The 22,835-nt window shown below is 41.0% G+C and overlaps 1 protein-coding gene across 4 annotated transcripts in view; it reads right to left on the minus strand.

Moving 5' to 3' along the window:
- The window catches only part of ARHGEF4 (Rho guanine nucleotide exchange factor 4), a 113,686-nt gene that overhangs the window by 67,910 nt on the left and 22,941 nt on the right, over positions 1-22,835 (minus strand). The gene's annotated exons all lie outside the window — the stretch shown is intronic.

A 22,835-nucleotide genomic window follows, 5' to 3' on the forward strand; every position in this document is an offset into this window, starting at 1 on the left:
GACTGAAATGTGAAAAAGCTTAATTTCTATTCAGAATTTCCCCTGTTGCAACTGAACCTAAAAACTTGCACAGATACTGCTAGGAAACACAGCTGAAGAGATCTTTCTACTCCATCAATACAAACAATAAATAGCCTTGCTCTTGTACCAGAGGAAAACTTGCTCCAAGCATCTCTAGTTTAGCCCTGTGAAACAGCTTCGTGCTTCCCTTTCTGTCTCAGGAGAATCATTACTTGCCAGGATCATCCTGTTACACTCTTGACTGGAGTCACAAAGTGGAATAAGGCTGGTAAGAGGATGCTTTGCAAATACTTCTCATGCATAGGAAATGTAAAGAGGTCTTTGAGGCTAGAACCCTTTCTGTAGAACAAAGCATCTGCGATGGCTTCACAATAAAGACTGGGTTGGAAACACTAGCTTGTATTTCAATGGAACTGAGATTTCCCCCTGTGAATAGGGTGAGCACCTACTGAATTTTCCAGAGGCGTTAATAGGAAACAAACCAAAATTTTGCCTGGAAAAAAACTGAAACTTGGAAAAAAATACTACTACACACTACTTTAGGTTTGATATATATCCATGAATAATTAGCTCCTTTTTTGCAGAGAATTTGTTGTTCCAGATTTGCAGTCAAGTTCACATGCTTTTACACTGGCAATTCTGACTTGATTGAATCACTAACCCTATGTTGAATATTCTTCAATAAAGCTTGTTCTTTATTCTTTCAGTGCATGTGTGCACAACAGTGGCTAACCTTGTGATCTCAGTATAATAAACTCCCTGAACATATGCATTTCTCTAAACACAACTATGCAATCTTCTTGCACTAAGCAGTTTCAGACTTTAACACAGTTAAAACACAATTTTTAATCCACATTATATCTACCTTCAGTAGCCCATTGTAGGCATTTTCATATACAGTAAATCTTGTAAGAGGAATGCATAAACCAGTGTTGTGACCATGTTTTTTTTATACCATGAAGAATTACAGTGTTTGATTAGCTTTTTATAACAATCGCAGTTGTGTATTTCAGTCTGGAAAGGAAAGATACCAACACATCTCAGAAACTGAAGAGAAAACAAGAAAACCAACAGAACACCCTACTGTTTTCCCAAGTTAAAAGAAAAATATTACAATAAAACTCAAATAATTAATTTGGGACAGAAAAGATGGAATTAAATGTAAACTTATTTTTTAACAAACCCACTATCAATAGATATGCTTCCCATATACTGATCCCAAGTATGATGCAAATGTAAGGGTTCTCTAACAGAGTAGACCTCAAAACTCTGACAATACTTTTATACTAAACAAATTCTAAGTCCATCTGATTTGCTTTAAATTGTCATTTGGACCAGGAGGTTACATGCACACAGTGCCCCTGATATTCTTCAACTGTAAAATCCCACCAACAAAACTCGCTAGATGAGCTTTACATTTCCAAGAAGAATACATTCAGATCAAAATAAGAAAACATAGGAAGTTAAGGGGTTTTCTGGGGTTTGGGGTTTTTTTTTTGGTAAGAAAGATTACTATTCCACAGATAACACATCAGCTCTTTAAGGAAAATGGTGAATGCAAAGGCAGATTTTGATTATCTGAATAGCATAGCTAGCAAAACTAATGCTGTTGCAGTTTCTGTTTAACAGGGTTTAGCAGTTCAACCCTCAGAAGGTACAAAATTAAGTTAATCCATTGCTTACTATGGCACTGCATTTGTGTTCTCACTTCTCCGAAACATTTTTCCACTGGTGCTCAGAAGAAGGGCACGAAAGCCAGATATCACACATAACAAAAGCCTTACTCTCTCTGAGATAAACTGATCTCTCTCTGGTTCAAACAACCTCGTTCATAAGAGAACAGACTGAAAAAGCAGTGGTATACAAACATCATGCTATAGCTTTCTAGCAAGGAATATGGAAGGGACTTTCCAGCAGAAAGATATCCAGCTACAAAGAGCCGTACATCAGGATGCAAGCCATAGCCTACCATACACCAACCAGCAGTTAGCAGCTTACTTCACCAAGACGAAACAAAACTGCACTTCTATCACTGTCTTCATCATCCTTTTATCATCAAAAACTACAGAGTGAAATTAGAGAGCAAAACTCAGTCTCCATCATGTTACTTCAGCTAACAGCAGACAACACATCAGGTGACAGAATGAAGTAAGCCATCGCCTCTCCCACCGAGGTCAGAAAAATTAGGCTGTGTCTGAACAGAGTGAAACACTGTAAGGCATCTCTTGCTTAAAGAAGTTTCTCAAGAGAAAAAACCATCAGAGTTCAGCAGATTTAAAGAACTTGGACAGTATTTATGATTACAGAGATATTATTACACCAAACTTCTTGTCCTTGCCTTCAGTGTCCACAGTCTGGTGAATGCTGCCTTCAGGACAGAATTGAATCACACAGCTGACTGATTAGGAGCCCTCAAACCAAGTCAAAAAGGCACTGTCAGGCTGAACTCCTGCCTTGAAAACGGATGAGGTAAACAATTCTAAAATTAAAAGGAAAGAAGAGAGAGAGTCGCTGTAACAGACAGGTAGTTAAATGAAATGTGACATGTCATCCCTAGAGGAAGGGAAACAAACAGCCTGGCTGGCTTTTCCTCTTGACAACCCCAGGGTATATGACTGTCTCGGCAGAGAATGGAAAGAGGTGCTATACTTGTCTGTATCACTGCAGCCCAATTTAATTATCAGCCTGCTAAAGAGCTAAGTTTTATAATTAATAATGATCCAAGGAGGCCAACAGCACAACAGGAAAGAATTTACAGTGTTCTTCCAGAACTGGCTGACTAATCCACTTTGGGGATAGTTTTAATGAACATTTCTGGCTTCTAAACAGTTTCCAAAAATAGGGGAGGCAGCAAGGAGAATATTTGGTATTGATTTCTGCCTGCTGACCAACCTGCTCTTTCAGTTTGTTTGCCAGTCTGCTATCAGATTAGGCATCTTATTTGCACAAAATGTTCATGTCAATTACAGATGAACTAACAATTTTTTCCCTCTGGACATCTTGGATGCCACCGTGTAGGGGAAGAGGAAGAAAGTTTGATTCACAAATGTATTACAGCAATAAGTATTTATTTCCCCATTAGCTATTGCACTGATATGTTATGTTGGGTACTATCCTACTCTTGCCGAAACCAATAGATTTCTAATTGGATCCATAATTCAGGAAGCAAAGGTATGTCACTATCAAAACAGTAAACCAAGATCCAAGTTGCTAATACCCAGTCTAAACCTTCCCGGGTGCAGCTTGAGGCCATTTCCTCTTTTCCTATCACTTGTTACTTGGGAGCAGAGCCCAGCCCTGTCCTGGCTCCATCCTCCTGTCAGGCAGTTGTAGGGAGCAGTAAGGCTCCCCCCCCAGAGCTTCTCTTCTCTACACTAAAGGCCCCCAGGTCCCTCAGCCGTTCCCCATCACACTCGTGCTCCAGGCCCTGCACCAGCCCCATTAACCTTCTCTGGCCCCACTCCAGCACCTCAATGTCTCTCTTGTGGTGAGGGGCCCAGAACTGAACATAGGATTCAGGGTGAACACAAAGCTCCTCAAACAGTTGAGGAAGAAACACAACCCAGTTGTCTCATGGCCAGACCATTTTCAGCTTCCCTTTTCAGATGATGAATTTCACGGTGAAATATCTATGATCTGTAAAAAGAAAAAAGCCTGAATCTAGGTGCCTAGGACAGGACTTGTCTTCATAATACGATTTGCCTCTCAACAACTAACTACTAATACCTCAAATAATACTTCTTCCCCCTGCCCACCAGCTGTTGTCAGTCTTTGAAAGAGATTCTGTACTCTGCTGGAGTGACACAAAGCAATGATGCAGAACTTCTTCTAATTGCCAGTTATTCATACACAAGCATCACCTGGCAGAACAGATCAACCTGGAGCAGTGTTTCACTTCCATAACTCCATGAATTTCACCAGTTCCTGAAGAAGTCTATTGGTGTGATATAGGCAAAAGGATGGGAAAGCAGCCACAAGAATACTTACTTGAAAAAGTCTAAATTAACTTTTAACCTCAAAGGCAGCCAAAAATGGTTTTCTTTTACTAATGTCAGCACAGCAACTACAGAATCACGGCCAATGCATAGGAATGAGCTAGTGAAGTTGGTCTGTTCTCTAGTGGAAAGAAAGCTCATTTTGACTTCAGATCCTTCCCATCTTTTAGCTTGTATAGATAACAGAACATTTCCCATTCTCACCCTATTAACATGCTGCAGTGAGTCAGACCCCACTTTCAAAGAGGTGTATTTGTCTGAAGTAAAGCAGAGGCATCACTGCTAGCAGTGTCACGTTGCATAAGCATGACTTCTCTTTACGAACACTACTACAAAATGGAAAAGCAAGAAACAAAACAAAAAGCTAGCCTAGTTCAAGAGGCTCCTTCTGAGCAGCTCCCCTTAGACTTCCCTTCAGCACTAATCAGCATGCTCAGCCTGAAGGTCTGTCCCAATGGAAGCTCATACTCCACAAATTCCCTGTAGTGTCGGACAGGCAAACAAGGGATGTGCAGTCAGCTTCTGGAACCACGTTATTAATGATGTATGCAGGAAAAACACTTGACATACTGGCTTAGGCTGATTCTGCTGGAGACAGAGAGGTGGATATACACACACACAGATACATGACCAAAAGCAGTACTAAATCTGCCTGTTCAGAATCCAGTCTCCAACTGGAATTGCTCATGGTGTTCGTGACAACTGTGAGCGGAAGTGCTTACACCACTAAAAGCATGACCTTGCTGAAAGATGGATACCAGATCCAAGCCTGGTTTTGCAGAATAGGCCCTCTGGCAAACTGTATGTGCTGCTTTCAGTAATCACTTAGAAATCCAGTACTCAAAGTTCACAAATAACTGGGCAAATCTGAAAGCTATACCCTAGCCACCTCCCTTCCACAAGGCAAACCAGAGTGATTTTAGCCCCAGTGTTTCCAAGATCTCTGTTTCAGCTGAAGGTCAGCACTGGTTTGCACAGCCTACAACAGCCACCTGAAATCTCACTGTTTCGTCAGACCCCTCTCACTATTTTATTTACCACTGACCGTCCACTGTATGCATCAAACTCACCCCCTTTCTAGTAAGAGAGAATTTGCAAGGAATGACATAGTTCTTGCTTTGTAAGAGGCTATAATATTAACAGATACTTGGCTAAGACTTGGTGAAGAAGTGGTATATCTGTGAAACTGGTTTAAACTATTCTAACTCAAAAAGACTTCATTGATTAACAGCCTAATCAATTTGACTAGATCTGTGGCCAGAAGCACACATTACTTCTGACTTAAAACCAGTATCAGCACTCATAGGTAAGGGATGTGAGCTATAAAACTCATGCATCATGCTAATAGACTTTTGATAAATAGAAGTGAACAGTGCCATTTAGCAAAAGGTCTCAGTCACTGAGACAGAAAGAAGTCACCAGAAAACTATACAAACACTTCAAAATTTCCCCCTTTTTAAAGGCAAGATACAATTACTTCAGCCACCTTCATCACTGGATTTTCTAGTTTGTGTTGTCTTTTGCTCAAAAAAAGGACCTCAGCATCATGTAAAAGATGTCTGTGCATCTTTCTAGGCTGTGCTCTGTGGAACAGAGCTGTCATCTCCACATTTTGTAACACTTGGCAGCAAACCCACATTCCTTGTGCATCACAGACTTCCCCTAAGGCCATCAAGTGTGCTGGATATAGACAGCACAGGGCTAAGGCTTCCAATTATAAACTCAGATCTACTCACACTTTCTGCAGATGAGAGATGCAGATCCCATGATAGGGATGTATACTAAATGTGTATAGGATTTATCAGTTCCGCATATCTACAATATCAGGGGACCCTCACTGTTTCAGTAAGATTTTTGACCCATTTTTTTTCCCTGTGACCTACATTCAGTGTGTGATTTCCAGAGTAATAAAAATACCTTAAAACCTCAATATAAGTCGTTATGAAATCTAATTATGTACCTTATAGAGTCACCTCATCTGGTAAACCCAAAGAAAAACCCGCTAGGAAGCAGCAGTACAAATTTGTACTGTACTTGCTGACCAGCCTGGAGCAGAAGGCACAGAAGGTGCTTGGGTTTAGACATGCAGCGATGAATGGGGGTTCAAATGCACTTCTCTCAAGAAACCCTCTAGAAGAACCACCAGTCATCCAGAAGTGGATGGAAACATTCTGGCTGCAGATCAACACTGTAGACTGGAACTGTCAAAGGGCCTGAAGCATACATTCTAAAGAAAAGTGGTAAGTGACTCAAGGAAACAACTAATGATCTCATGGAAAATACTGCAGTACAAAGCTGCTCCCCAGATATAATGGCAGCACCATTAAATAACATGCTTACTAAACAAAGACTCATCAGACAATGTATTTTTCTTCAGTGCATCTGAAATGTGGCAAGGAATTGGTCTTGGCAAATAGGCTCTAACATGATCGACTAACCAGCTTTCTGTAGGGAAAAGGCACTTGTTCTGATGGCACAAAGCAACATAATTAAGCATTTACAAAATGCTCAGAAAATAAGAGATAGCTGTAAATGTCATTCTGCCTCCTCCCCGATTCTTTGCTTCACAAAAATTGGGGAGGGTGTGACAGGGACATTACACATGTAGTAGAGAATAGCTCTACATCATTTTCTCCCTCACTATTTAAAGAGATTGGTTACGATTCTTGAAGGCTTCAGGAATTAGTGCAGGAATCAAAATCCAGCTTACAATGGCTGATTGTTTTCTGAAACATGCATTCTAGTACATCAACAAATATTAAAGTAATAATTAAAAAAGTCTGATTCTATCCCAGAACTGCAGCAGAATTGTCACAAATCTGAGGATATTTTGAATATACTGCATTGCCAACACTGTTTTTCCACTTTCTGCATGTTATCTGGGATATGAGAATGGATTTTGGTAGTTTCAGACAATATACAGGTATAGCTCATGATCCAGCTCTAGTGATTCCGAGATGAGTTTGAAATGCACAATCTTATTTTCAAATTCCCCAGATGACATTTTCCCAGCACTAAGCCAGAAATAGCAAGTGGTTTCTAGGTGGCTGGAGAATGAAAGGGGCAAAGAACTGTGGGAATTTCAGATAGAGCTTGTCTCTGGCTATTAGACAGTGAAAGAAGCTGAGAAGCCAAAAAGAGGTCAGCTAAAAAAAGAGATATTCCGCACTCCATGATGCAAATTGAATTTATTCATGTAGAAAAATCTCTGAAAAAAGAACCCCAACAAACATAAAATCTAAAACTTCCCTAGCAGGGCTGCTGTTGCCTGTTGCTACAGCCAGCTCCTCTGGGTCTAAACTCTGACTATTGAGAATTTCATTCTGCTTTACAACAAGACCATTAATACTTTGTGCAACCAACCAGTCTATTCTTCAGCAAACACTCCTGCTACACAGTACTTTTCTTTCTGTCCTTTCTTAAAAAGAATGGTCACGCCAACCTCTTTCATCAGAGATTCCTTCCTTTCTCTTTCATAAATCAACACCTAAATACCTAAAAATGAAAGAAGGTAGACAAAAAGAAAAAAGACAGGAACAGAGACAATAAGCTGCTGCCTAACTGTGGACACAGGGAAGTCATACAGTGCACAAAGAAGTAAAATGAATTAGTTCATATTCCTGCTGTGATCACTTCATTTCAAGGTTAGTGAAGGCACGTCCCCAGATAGCGCCTTCAGCTCTGATGGGAAGTAAGCACTTGAGAAACATTAGTAGGCTGCCTGTCCTTTAAAGTGCTCATCATCTGTAGGGGGAGCAGGTAGAGCAAAGGCAGAGGATGTCTGAGCTGTCCACAGGAGCTCACAGTTCCTTAGTTCTATTTAGGAAGGGACCTCTTGGGAATGAATTGATGAACCTACTCCAGAGCCTGACAACAAGAAACCCCCATTTGTGGATATCATGATGTGGACACTTGCTCCTGAGGACAGGACTGACAAAGTGAGCATGCTCTGCATAACATGCCTATGAATAAAGTTTTTCACCTACCTGAAAAGCTTCCCCAGCTGAGCACTTCCATAAATGGTTCCAGATCTAACTCTGACCCTACAGTAGCTCCACAGAACTAAAAAACACACTCTTGCTCTTCCTCTAAGAGCTGTATCCTTGTACCTCCTTTATTTAAAACATTGGGTGGCATTAAATTAAGAGCAGAAGTATGATCTTAAAAGCAGGAATCATTCTTACTTTTAAATTAAAGAGATACTATTCTCCCTTCCTGCTAATTTTACAGACCTATTATAACTATTGGAAGGCAAAATATTCCCAATTAATATATATTACACACCAAGAAATCCACCAATGTCTTCAACTTCTGATCAAATCTTCATTGCCACCTCCGATACTAAAGGTATCTTTCTTTAATCATGTTTTGCAGTGTTGCTGTAAAACCATAATTACAAGCACTAAATTTTAATTCAGGTCAGGATCCTGTTAATTTTTGGTCAGTCATAACGCTATAATGCCCTGATAAATATCAGAAGTTTTACATTACACATTATGATTGCAAAATGCAATCAATTAAGATAGTATATTAACCTAAAATCAAGGGTAGTGCTTTCTTCTTCTAATTAGCTGTCATTGCCTATCGGTCACTGATTCAAGACAGCAAGACACTGTCCTCTATCCTGAAATATGGCACTAAGAGATGTCTGAGGTATAAAGACAGAGGCTCTTAGATAAAATCCAGTCAGGAGAATCTTGTCTTTTTAATGAAAGACATTTGACTTTAGAAACAACCTTCAGCTTACTATGGTGATGCTTTCTACACAAGTGGAAGCTAACTGCACATTTCACTGCTCCCCATGAAGCTGACCAGAGCCAAGAACAGATGGTAGCAGGACAAAACTTGGAATAATTCTTGTGTAATCCAAGCAAACCTACCAAATAACCAAAAATGCGGGAAAAGTTTATACAGCTTGTCCAGTTTCTAAATTTAAGAAGCTCCCTCTGCGATGTACAAACTGGGTCCTGAACTTGTCATGTTCTTGTGCCCTTACGCTTCACAGGTCACAGTACAACAACATGTAACAAAAAATGCAGTTCTTTCATAGTGAACAGTTGGTCAAAGGAGTGGGGAAAGCAGAAGTTGCATTTGTCACCTTGGGTTACATGGGTTTGTATGCAGGAATGAGATTTCCTCAAAGAGCCTTGGATTTATAATACTCCTCCCGAACCCTTTGAACAATGCATTTGGTCTGTAGCATTTTCTCAATAGTACCCACTTAGTTCAGGCTTTGAGCTAGCTGATTTTTACTTCATTATAGTTATTTCTTCCCAAATATACCTTGCAGAAGATTCCCAGGCTTCTCATTTTATCAGAGCCAAAGTTTTGGAGTTCTGTCTGTTGTAACATCTGGACAAAAGAGCTGAATAGTTTCCTTCTATTACTGAAAACTGGAGTGATAAGATATCCCGCTGGGTTTCTTCCATCCATAAATTATTCCTGTCTCTAGATCGACCCTCTCAATTTTTCTTTCATTGTTAGTATAACCAAATTCCAGAGCACTAAGGAAAACAGTATGGCTGAACTCAGAACATAAATTGGTTTCAGAAAACGAACAAACTTCATCAGGGACTGTAGTGACAGGACAAGGGGTAATGGGTTAAAACATAAACAGGGGAAGTACAGGCTGGATATCAGGAAGAAGCTCTTTACTTCTCACTTCCTACAAGTGAGGGTGGTGAGACACTGGAGTAGGTTGCCCAAAGAGATGGTAAATGCTCCATCCCTGGCAGTGTTCAAGGCCAGGCTGGACAGAGCCTGGGGTGACATGGTCTAGTGTGAGGCATCCCTGCCCATGGCAGGGGGTTAGAAATACATGATCTTCAGGTCCTTGCCAACCCCAACCATTCTATGGTTCTCTGATAAGTACATCTTTGTTTCTAAAGTAAACACTAATAAAATGGAAAAAGCTCTCCAGTGATTTAGGAGGCTAATGCTTTCATCTTCTTTAATCTCTGCTATGGGTTTAAGAATGATAGCCCTTCTCTATATTTCATTTTAGCTGCCAAGCTAAGATTTTAGAGATACCTGAGGAACTGAATTTAGAGGAAGAGCCATTATCATTAAACATTCCCATTCCCCTGAAAGCAAAACTGCATGGAATTATTCAAGAGGTCAGCTGGCATATGCGAGAAGAGGCACCAAAGACTCCTTTTGGTTAGACAAAAATCCTACTTGCAACAGGAGTTGTGGTTACCCATTTATGGGTGCTCTTTACAGGGACTTTCTACATGTCCCTCTCATGCCAGGGGTAAGCTCAGCCAGTCTGCTGGATCAAAGAAAGTAAGAGTATGAACAATGAACAAGAATAGGTTTTCCTTTATCTCTCAGAAAAGATATCCATATGTGACAAGTATACTCAGAAAGCAAAGCATTCCATGTTCTTAACCGAACATTCCATATGTACTTAATTGAAGATGAAATAGATTTCACTCCAAATATGGCCTCCACTAAGAAATTACAGTTCTACTTCAGGTCATGATAAGCACCACTGGAAAGGATACAAAAACTTAGGGGCCTTTACATGTCCCACTAACCAAGGTCACACAACACAACCACAGACAGTGGCAGAACCTCCTTCCAGTGCAGACTGAGCCTAACACAGAGATCCACCACCCTACTGAGAGCACCTAAAGCCTTTTGGCTACAGGTCTCCAGACAGCACAGAACTTCTGGAAGCCCATGCATGGAAAATAACAGTGTTTTCAATCTCTTTCAGCATTAATGACCAAGACCTTAGCCTCAGCATGTACAGTTACTAACACTGCTAAACCACAGATTGAGAACACAGAGCTAAACAGGGATGAAGGCTCAGATTAATCCGATTTCATTCCACTCAAGTTCCTGTGATCTGAGTTTCTACGCTATCTAGCTACAGCCAGCTGCCAGGAAATAACAAAGGACATTCCATGGTAAGTGGTGGTCTTTGTTATCTAGCTGAAGTGCAGGTGAGTCAGTCATCCGTCAGCTCCTGACTCCAGGAGCTGAACTATGTCCTTCCTCTGGCAAGTGTTCCAACATGAAAAGCTAATGAGTAGATGATTCCTTGATTTACAAGGGCTGATTGGAAATCTTGAGGAAATTACATTAAGCACAACATTAAAAGCTTTCACTTGTCAGACACTGAATACAAAACACATTAATTTTCACTATCTCACAGTCTCCGCTGCTACTGGAGAGAGGATGCACAAAACTGAAAGTCCAGCAGAGGAAAATGAGACATAGGGGCAGAACTGAATTCGCAGGGCATCACTCTATTTCCTGCTATCACTAATAAACCTCCAATAATCCTACCAGTAAATGGATGATTTTAGAAATTAATTAGTCTTCTTCTGACATCAAGAAATAGTACCAATATAAACAGAGCCCTCCTGAGGAACTTACTGCTTTGAATGCTGCTTCTGTATTTATTGCCTCATCAAGCATGATGTGGATATCTATCAAGCATGATGTGGATATCTACCAAGCATGATGTGGATATCTACCACTCCTTGAATTCCTTTCTGCATAAGCAATGCCAGAGGTTAAATGCTTCTGCCTGTGAGTCTGTAAAAGGGGATATAACCAGCTATGCCAGCCTGACAGCAAGCATGTCCACTCTTAACCTGAGGTTCAATATGCTCATCAGAAAGGTGTGCTGACGGAGAGATACTCTAGTCTTGGTCAGAAAACCCATGCTCTATTTATTACACAAATCTCATGCTTGTCGTGCTTTGCCCTTACTTTATCCGGTCTCGCAAGCAACAACTGTCACAAAGCAGAGGTAAGATTATTTTAAGTCATAAATCAGCATTACCTGCAAACAAGCTGATTGACCATCAAGTCTGTGTATTATGAAATTCTTCATTGCATGCAGACCCAAATGATGGTACAGGCACAGTGTGATTAACACTGCGGAGTACTCTTCTCTCTGCTGCAAACCGCTCTACTTGCAACTTTTCTTCTGCATGTTTGCCTCTTTTTTTTTTTGCATTCCAATTAAGATCTTCCTCTACCACCAACCAATTAACTCAGGCCTATTTGCACCACAATTACAGTGAGAAGTGCCCACTATAAACCACTTGTATTTACTGTTGATGCCACAGAAAGTCTTCATTTCTGTGAGCTCAAATGTGGCTAATTCATTTTTCTGATACCTCATCCTAATTACCTGTTCACAGAGCAAGTCACCAATCTCAAATGTATTTCCTTGAAGGCCAGCAACAGGAGATCCATACATCAAACAACTAAATGGATTTTACTTCATGTGAATATAGGTCTATGAAAATCTACATGAAGGCAAGACCATTAAAGTTAGATTCAAATTGGAATGTCAAAGACTAGCACAGTTTCAGGCAAAGCATTACCACACAGAGAAGAAAGTGAGAACAGGTAAAAGAGATACTCTCAGCTTATGTCGTATCACAACTGCAACTTATCTGTATTCAGCTGCTGAAGGAGGAAAACTAATTTAATCAGTCATAAGAAGAGCTAATCACAGAATCACCTTCCAGAGCACGAGGATCTCAGAATGCAGTGGAGGCACCTAATGTGAAAATCACTATTTTAGACAGTGTTAAGAGTTGAGCAGAGGAAGATTTAGTGAGTCAGAGCTAACCTGTCAGGCATATTAGCTTTTAATTTTCCATGTCACTTCACATTATGCAACACTTCTGGAAACTTTATCTTTCCTTAAGATAGAATCTTCTCACCTGCACAATATTCCTTCTTGCAGGAAGGACTGCCATTGTTCATGGCAATACAAGCTGAATAAGGCACACTGGCAAACCTACATTTTAATTCCAGGCACACTTTTGGAAAAGTAATAGCTAATTGAAAACAGCTAGCAATAGTTACAGGTTACTCAGAAAGCTGGGAAACACAAGGGTTGGATCCACTCTGAATCTCATTGCAAAGCTTTTTATTGCTCCTCCTGAATAGGCCTTCTGCCCATAAACTGTCTGGTTAAAGTGTTTCTGAACAACTCAAGGTGCCTGTCAAAACTGCAGCCATGGAGCACGTGCAAACTGGATACATCAGATAACACCGTGAAAACACTGTCTGTGTGAAACTGGTAAGAGTTGGAATGTGTAACTAGGTAGGTTTTGGCCAGGCAAAATACCTCATGTGTCATGCAGCTAAGTAACAGAGTTAGACTTCTCTATTAACCAAGCTGGCATCATACAATAACGATGACATTTTTGCACTTGGTGTTTTCTGCTTCTGCACTGTATCAAATTCTCCATTGCAGCACAAGGAGAGATTTCTATCTACTTCCAGCAAAAGAAATCAGATAAAGAGAGCAGTTCTATACTTCTGTTATATTTCCAAAAAATACCAGCTCAGCAGAACATACATCCAAATTCCCAGTCATTTCTGCATTTTTTCTGCCATACTACCAAAACAGTGAGCATACAAACTGTCATTTGTCATTTGCCTCAGAGGTGGTCCCAATCAAAAAAGAAAACATGAGTGCTCTATATTGCCACCCTGAGTTACCTAAAGTTCACCAGACATGAACTAATAGCAGCCAGAACTCCCTCCCTGGGTGAGGTTCCTTGATCTGGAAAGATTACTTCATAAAGACAGGAATATCAGTAAAAATCCCCTTACTGTATATAAAAATGGCTTCTTAAAGGAAAATATTTCTTCTTAAGGTCTTCCCCAGTTCTAACATGAAAAACCACCTAGGAACTTGTTTTGACTACACTTTGTGTTTTGTTTATTCCATTTTTTAACCCTAGCCACATCCTGCAGATAAAACCCATCCAAGGCTCATCAGTTGTGCCCAAGGCAGCAATACCGATGTGTGATCACTAATCAGAGAAACATCTTCCTAGAAAGGAAGAGAAATTAAGATGCATTTTATTTAATAAATGGCATCTAATAATAAATAGATAATGGCATTGAATAATAAATATCGACCATCCTTCATTTAACTTCTCATGACAGTTAAAGGCCAAATTTTCAGTATTTGGCTATATCAAAGATAACCAGTACATTCCAGGTTGCTGCTGTTGATGCTTCTTTTTTGAACACCAGCAATAATATGGGTTCAGTAATCCTCATCTGCCAGTATTTACAGGGTGGTCAGTTTGCGCTAGGGCCACAGAACCCCAAAGGAAGTAAAAACTTTCTTAGGCAGAAGAGATTTAAGCAGCTAAAAAATTTAGATTATGTTCTTAATCTTGCAAATGTCTACGCACTGTGATTCCCTTCATACATTCACAGATACATATACAAGCACCAGGAAACAGACTACTGCATCAAAAATGCAAGCAAAACAATAGAGCTTCTTTGCTTTTTGTTGTTATTGTTGTTGGGTTTGGGTTTTTTTAATCAAGTGTAGAAAATTTGAAAGCTTAGGGTTTGGAGAGCTCTAATAACAAATACCTTTTGGGGCATTTTTAAATCCTACATCCTTTAAACTTAAATCCTTTTAAACCACCCTAACATGGATTGCTCATATATGACAGAATCTGGAGAGCTGATTAATGAATAACTACTCCTGAAATCTGAAAAGACGAAGTCCATTGAGGCACTTGGAAGTGGCCGGGAGCCCAGCAGGGGTGTATTCTGCCTAAGCCCTGTGCTACCTTCCTGCAGTGGGATGCGGAGTGGATCGGACAGTAGTCATGCAGGGAGAGGAGCTACCACAACTTGCATTCTGTCCCATCTGCATCGGTCATTGTGATAAGTGAAGATTTCTGATATGGAACCAAGAACAGGCCATCCTTACCTGCAGTCTGACTGTGACGATTTTTGCATCATGATAACCAGACTGCATTAGAAACGGGTGGCTTTTACTAAAGAAACAATTTCTTTTTACTAGAAACAGTGTGGCTTTTACAAAGCATGTACCAGCCTCTATGTGCGTGTTTAACAGAGGGGAAAAAAATCCAACCAAAACCAACACCAAGAAGCCCAAAACAAAATACCTGATTAAAAGCACTGAAATATGCTCCCACCATGTTCAAGATCCACAGGAAGGGGGAGGAACTCTTCCCACAGATCTAGCACAAAAGGAAAGAACCCTGCAGAGCTCAGTTCTGAGAAGCAGGATGCAGCTTCCCTCACTGCTTCTGAAGTGACTTATCTTCTGACTCTTCTTGGCACAAAGCTGAGAAGCTCCCTGTAGCAACAGGCTGTGAAAATACTGACATGAGGCAAATAGATCCAACATTCATTTGTCTATTCCTTCCCTTTCTCACAGCTGATGGCCTGTCCTCAGGGGGAGTGCAGGGTGGCCTGGCAGCAGCAGAGAGCACACCAGGCATGAAACATGCCAACATTATCAACTTCTACCCCCTGAGTTCACTTTCATTAACTCTTCAAATACTACTCTTTTCCATGTGTTCAGCGAGAGCTATCTGGCCACAATCCCTGAGGTTTCCAGCTACAGTGTTCAAATGGAGAGCTCAAAGGATAAATGTTGTGCTTTTCCCTGACATTTTCAGAATAGTAAATATACCTTCTCTTCATAAGAGCATGCAAGATCTCACACAAACCAGAAATAAAGGGTAAAAAGAACTGAGCAGTGAGGTTACTGCTCTGCAGTGGTACTTATCAGCAGCATACTAGCTATGTTGGAGGCAGCTGTTGTAACTGTGGATCCTATCCTGTGTGATGTTTGGTAATGCTCTGTGTTGAAGTCCAAATGTTGGGTATTGCTCTATATAATTCTTTCAATACTGGCTCAAAACAACTGATCCAACATCTGTATGCTTTCCAACTGGAGCTAAGAAGCTGAAGAACAAATATTATGAACCCCTGAAAGCTGAGAGCAGGCCTCTTCCTTCCTCACCCATTATCCTTTCAACCCTTCTGTACAGAACAAACTTGCTCTGCTACGGATGTGTCAATACAACTATTTCCATGACAACAGCCTAGGATGTGCCAAATATAGATATCTGACTTCAACAGAGGAGGAAGGGACATGTGACTAGAGGGCATTCATTGTAATTGCATTGCATTTCAACCCAATTCTGTCCTTATGGCCATGGGCAAACACTCAGAGAAGAATCAATGGTGACCTTTTGACATTCTAGTGCTCTCACTTGTCAAACACCCATGTTGTCTCCTGCTGCAGAAGGGAGGGAACCAGCCGCCTAGCTTCACGCTAAGTTCTCCAGTACAGACTCAAACAGCTGCACATTAACTGCTGATGAAGGAAGGCTTAAATTCAGTTTCTCACCCTCATTTTGAAAGAGATGAGGCTTACATACTCATTCACATCACCAGCTCTGTTTTAAAGGTAGATGACTGGCAGAAGCAAGGAACAGACAACTTCTTAACCACATGAGGAAGACTTGACAGCATTTTTCTTTTTCTCACAGCCAAGCGAGGTTCACGCAGCAGTAAAGCCTCCAGTAATATACCAAACAGCATCACCCATTGAAGAAACTCCATTACAGTGCAGGACCTGACCAGAGGCCCTTGTTGCTGCATTAGCACAATACACTGCATGTTATAAGACACAGCATGACCACCTTGCTCTTCTTGTTGTACTGCAGGCCCCTGAATAGTAAATATAATTCCAGAACAACTAAAGCTACAATCTATGTAAATTGCTTGCTCTTTCAACATCAATCCATTTAAAAGAGCAAATAGGTACTTACAGCTACTGTCAAACTCTGAAAATCCTCTAAGACATTCCCAGTCATGTGGCTCTGAGATCCTGGATTAGTGGTATGTAAGGAGCAGGAAATTCCAACCTGCAGCAGAGTCAGAGCTCTTTCTACGGCCCTTGTAGGGCACTTGAAGCAATGTTTTTGGTCTACGGCCCAGCTCTGTTTTCCTTTTGATTATCTTACAGACAGTGCTTAGCAACCTATACAAGCTTGTTCCTTGTATTCAGGTTTCATAGGAGAGTTAAAAACAACAGGAATGAAGCTAATGTACCTGCCTGCCATAGAGAGAACACAGAGTTAGTAATTACCAAAAGCGCCTTTTCCCCCTAACATTCACATCTTCTTCCAAGTATCTCCCAAAAGCCTCTCCAAGTCTTACTACTTCGTGTACTTTAAAAAGAAGAAGGCAGTTTGATCAGTGTTTTCAGAAGAAAGCCCTCTTTGAACTGTAATGCTTTATATTGTGTCAGAACAATTGTTAGATGGGCATCCTTTGCACACCACAGGCTGGGCAACATGGGAAGACATTTGCAACCAAGGGGTGCTGTGTTTAAACTGTGTTATCCATGGGATTTGCTCACAAGTGCTAATTTTTACAAGCACACTGTCCTCTCACATAGGTTTCTGGGATTAATAATTACAGTACTGCAGCAGTGAAACTGTAGGCTGTTGTGCTCAATATGTTAGGTCCCCTCTGTGCCCCCTATTTGTTACTTAGAGTGCTACAGATAGAGAGGCAAAATGAATTTCAGTGTAAATAGTACAGAAACTACATGCAAGGCTTGATCAAAGAGCACACAGCCTCTGTGCTTTCTAGAGATACTTCAGAGAAGACTTAACCCTCTCATTAACTGTTTCTGCAAGCAGATCCCTTTCACATGCACACCAAAGCCCGAGGCCACAGTACACTCAGAAAAGTAAAACCAGCACTGGCTAGATGTTAACTCTCCCACTTCCCACTGGCATGCTTAGCAAGTAGAGCAATGTGCAGCAAGAAGCCATAATAAAACCCCAAACCAAGCCACAAACAAAATACCCCATACAATGCAATTCTGTAGCCAGAATATTCTTCCTCTTTGTCACATTTGCACTACATTCCCATAAAAAACAAGTCATCTCATTTTTCATTTTCATTGCAACTGGAAAAATCCTTCCAATCAAACTGAAAGATGAACACTGAGAGATGGAAAAGTGGTCCCTGAGAGGAAGGCAGAATACCAGCCCGCAGTCCCAATCTTTATTCAGAAAAAAAAAAACAGTCTTTCAGGACTTGACTCAGCAGTGCTCACCCTCATCTATCTTTATGATTTCAGAGACATCAAGAATGATTTAGATGAGTCAAAACTAATGACCTGGCCATTATTAATTAACTGGATTTTTAAATCATAGATTGGTTTAGGTTGGAAAAGACCTTAAAGCTCATCCAGTTCCAATCCCCTGCCACGGGCACGGACACCTTCCACCAGAGCAGATTGCTCCAAGCCCCTGTGTCCAACCTGGCCTTGAACACTGCCAGAGATGGGGCAGCCACAGCTTCTCTGGGCACCCTGTGCCAGCGCCTCAGCACCCTCACAGGGAAGAACTTCTAAGTTTTAAGCCATTCCCCCCTGTCCTGTCACCACATGCCCTTGTAAAACTTCCCTCTCAAAAGTTCTTGTAGGTCCCTTTTAGGTGTTACTCTATGGTCTCCCCAGAGCCTTCTCTTCTCCAGACTGAACAACCCCAACTCTCTCAGCCCATCTTCATCAGAAAGGTGCTCCATCCTTTGTAGCATCTTTTTGGCCCTCATGCTGTTCAGGCACCAAGTCACAGGCATGAAAAGCTGTGACATTTCTCTATTTTACCCTAGGAAGTATATTGTTTTTTCTTCAGAAAGCTAAGTTCTCCAGATCGAAGCAGTTATCTAGAGCAGACCATCAGAAGAGGATGCCTAGAAGATGCGTATGCTGTCCTAAATACAGTCACTTTGGAAACTTCCTGTGACTTAGATGGCAAGTGATATGTGTAGCCAAGTGGAAGGAAGTCCTGTATGTCTAGTGCATGCTCTCACATGAGCCAGAAAAAGCAGCATGAAAACAGGTGAGCATTATACCGCCAACTGTGACCATAGGTGCATAGGAGAAATCTTGACCAAACCCCCAAAATCCAGCCTATGCGGAGTACTAATATTAAGACAGTAAGAGCACTCTGCTCTCGTAAGACCTCACCTGCAGTATTGTGTGCAGTTCTGGTGTCCTCAACATAAAAAGGACATGGAACTGTTGGAACAAGTCCAGAAGAGGGCCACGAGGATGATCAGGGACTGGAGCACCTCCCATATGAAGACAGGCTGAGAAAGTTGGGGATGTTCAGCCTGGAGAAGAGAAGGCTGCATGGAGACCTCATAGCAGCCTTCCAGTGTCTGAAGAGAGCCTACAAGGATACTGGAGAAGTACTCTTCATCAGGGACTGCAGTGACAGGACAAGGGGTAACGGGTTGAAACTTAAAACAGGGGAAGTTTAGATTGGACATAAGGAAGAAGTTCTTTACTGTTAGGGTGGTGAGGCATTAGAATGGGTTGCCCAAGGAAGTTGTGAATGCTCCATCCCTGGTGGTGTTCAAGGCCAGGTTGGACAGAGCCTTGGGTGACATGGTTTAGTGTGAGATGTCCCTGCCCAGGGCAGGGGGGTTGGAACCTGATGATCTTAAGGTCCTTTCCAACCCTAACTATTCTATGATTCTATGAAATAGGAATGACAAGCTCTAGATTTACAGCAGTACAAAGATTACAGTGAAGCTCAGAACTGGGTCCAAACCAGCCCCAAATCAATTATTTTCTTGTCTTTAAAGAGAGCTGACAGATCCAATCACCAAGTTTCAGTACAGATGGTTTCTGCATATTTGTAATTTATTCAGGTTTTTAAGGCTGATAAGAATGCCACGTTTCAAATATATTCAAAACCGCTGTTTTTTGAGGATATTAGTAATGCTGTGTTTTCATAACAAACTCTTTTAAAAGCTTTATTGTCAAAGCTCCTTCCAGGCACACAGGGTAAGTTTTTGCCTTGAGCAGAATGTACCATCAGTGACCTCAAGCTGACACGCAGCTCTGCCCAGGGAGAGTGCCCTCCTGCCAGAGCACCAGTTGAGTCAGCAGGAGCCGAGACAACTGAAGAGCTGCTCATGCTTCAAATAAACTTCATGCTATTATTTGCTTTTCCAGGTCACTCTGTATCATCAGGAAGAGAGACACTTTGAAAGTATCCAGAAAACAAAATCTGCATATGGACCACACGGGCAGCTTTGCCCACTGTAGGAAGGACTAAAAACAACCCAGGCCTGGAGCTCAGAGTGCCTTACTTAGAGTCATAAAATCAACAAGGTTAGAAAAGACCATTTAAGATCACCAAGTCCAACCTTTACCCCAGCATTGCCAAGTCCACCATTAAACCACATCGCTAAGGGCCTCGTCTACATGGTTTTTGAACTCTTCCAGGGATGGTGATTCCTGCCCTGGGCAGCCTGTTCCAATGTCTGACTGCCCTTTCAGGGAAGGAATAGTTCCTAATACCCAGTCTAAACCTCCCCTAGTGCAGCTTGAGGCCGTTTCCTTCTTTTCCTATCCCTTCTTTCTTGGGAGCAGAGCCCAGCAATCTCCTGGCTCCAATCTTCTTTCAGGTAGTTGTAGAGAGCAGTAAGGTCCCCTTCTTGAACCATACTCCTGCCTTCAACATCCTGCTCTAATCTTCTAATTGCAGACACTTCACAACTGTAACTAAGGTCAGGTCTGAACCCTGCAGACATGTATTTTTCAGATGAACTCTGCAGTGACCACTTCAGCATACAGCACTGAGCAGGGCTGTTGACTTGTGTAATTCTCTTAAGCTTTACAGCTGCACTGTGTCCCAGACTACACCATATAACAGAACATAATGACAAGTTACCTGAGAGAAAGCTGTAGAAGTTACACAACAAAGAGCTCTAGAAGGAGATGAAACTGATTCAGTGCAATGCTGCACCTTATTGCTACAGCTGAACCTTTAGTTCCCAAACAGCAACTTTCTGTTTTCTTTTTTAACTTCAATAATTACCTAGACAGCTTTTCCTCCTCCAAACTTGTATATTCCTTTATTTCTCTAAAGATCACTGGCAGGCAATACCCTCAATGACAGCTTCAAGAACAGGCAGCCATGTCCAATTAGTGCCTACGCACTGTTTGCAGTCTTCCTTTTCTTCTTAAATGAATCTATGAACTCCAGTTTCTAAATGCCAATTATGTCTTTCTGCATGCACATTTGAGTAGTGATCTTGGTTAATGCTTAACTGAGGGCTTTTAACACCTGGCATGGAAAGATTTCATTAGCAGAGGGAGAGTACAGACAGATTAATCCTACCCATCAAAACAGATCACTTGGCCTTAATATTGGGCCTCGTAGCACATCATCTTTTTGCCTACTTTAAGAACAGACTTCAATAGAAAACAAAACAAAATCAGAGGCTAATTCAAAACTATTTCATGGAAACTATTCCCATTAGCCAAAAGGGATGTTCCTGCTATTTCACTCCCACATAGAAATAAATCTCTGCCAGCTGTTATGAAAACATAGACGCCTTATCTTTATTTATTCTCAACATGAAACATTACAGTGCTGTTATGTGTTTTTCTTCTAAAGAAAGTTAAAATTAAATCAAAGTTCTGCATTTTCCTGATGTTTCTGAAACAAAAACTTACTTTTCAAGTTATTTTATAAATACTCACATGCAATTTTATCTTCCAACTCAGCAGGATAGTATCAAATAACAGTCATTTGAAATGGATTTCAAATGATGATTTAGGCATTTATTAGATACCTTAAGAATGGTTTTGAAAGAAACCTTATCTTTATCCAAGGGTGCATAAAGAAATTTAGAGCCCAAATCTAGAAATGCTTGGTTTTGAGAAACCGCACACACAGTTTTGATAATAAGCATGTGGAGAATTCTAAGCTTAACCAGTGAGTAACTGTATATATACACCCACACTCAAATGTGAGATAAAAAGAGAATTCAGAGCGAGAACAAGGAGGATATTCAAAACAACCGATATGGATTTTATTTCTTTGCGTACTCAGCTGCCTCTGACACATAAGTTGCCTCCTGTTCTACTACCACTTACGCTATGCTGGGAGGTCACAGAATACAGAAATGGGCCTGCACATGGGGCTGATGCACCAGAGCTTCCGTAAGCGCTCCTTGGGATACAGCACAACCTGGAAATGGCTGAATTACTCTAGAAAACGAATTACTTGGTCTGCACTCCGTAGCAAAAATGGTACTTGAGCTCTTACGAGCCAAAATCATGGCCCACATAATCTCTTGTTCCTTGATTAGAAGGGACTGAGAATAACAGCAGCAAAGCTCTATCCCTGTTTAGGCAAATATACCCTGAGGTATATTTGTAGTGACAGCTGCCAATGCTTACATGCTCACACAATGTAATCCAAGACAGTTAACCAGGTGCAAACTATAATCCTCTCAGTTTACACACAAGCTAACTTCTTGCTTTCATGTGCAGATACACCACCCAACCAATGGCTTTGTCCAAATGGCACAGCTTGTCCCTAGCACTTCAAAGCAAACTGTTAAAACTAGTTAGCTGGTTTAACAGACCTCAGACTAAGAAGGATTTTGAGATGAGGCAGAATTCTAATTAATAGAAACTTCCACTGACCCTCAGAGGAGGGCTGTATTTTTCTAATCCTTCCAGGATACTTCTCATGATTCAGATGAATTGAAGGACAAGACCTTATTAGGGAATAATCTTAGTTACAGACAAGCTGAGTAAGTTAAAGAGTACATCCCAATGGCAAAGAAAAGTCATGACTGGTACCTACGATGTTTAACCTAATTGCTAAGTGGTAATAGTGAAGTTTCACCAGGTGTAGGCAACACTCATACATTATTCATGGCTGGTGGGCATAGTTATTTGCTGGCACATGCTATAACCTCTTTTTGCACTGCTTTTTTAGCTACATGAAGTAGCTCCAAAGAACCAAAACAAACAGGCACATTAAACAGATATCCAAAGCCTTTGTGTGTTTACTCAAAGGTAGACAAAGAAAAGAGTCAGGTAGGCTTCATAGTACCACCTCATTCCCTCTTCTATTTGTTCTAGGATCATGCAAGTTTCCTGCTGTGAGAGCTGTGATGCTGGTAGTAGCTGAATCAGGTAGCTTAAAGCTGTTTCAC

This window comes from Melopsittacus undulatus, chromosome 6, assembly GCF_012275295.1.
Source record: "Melopsittacus undulatus isolate bMelUnd1 chromosome 6, bMelUnd1.mat.Z, whole genome shotgun sequence".
Lineage (NCBI taxonomy): Eukaryota > Metazoa > Chordata > Aves > Psittaciformes > Psittaculidae > Melopsittacus > Melopsittacus undulatus.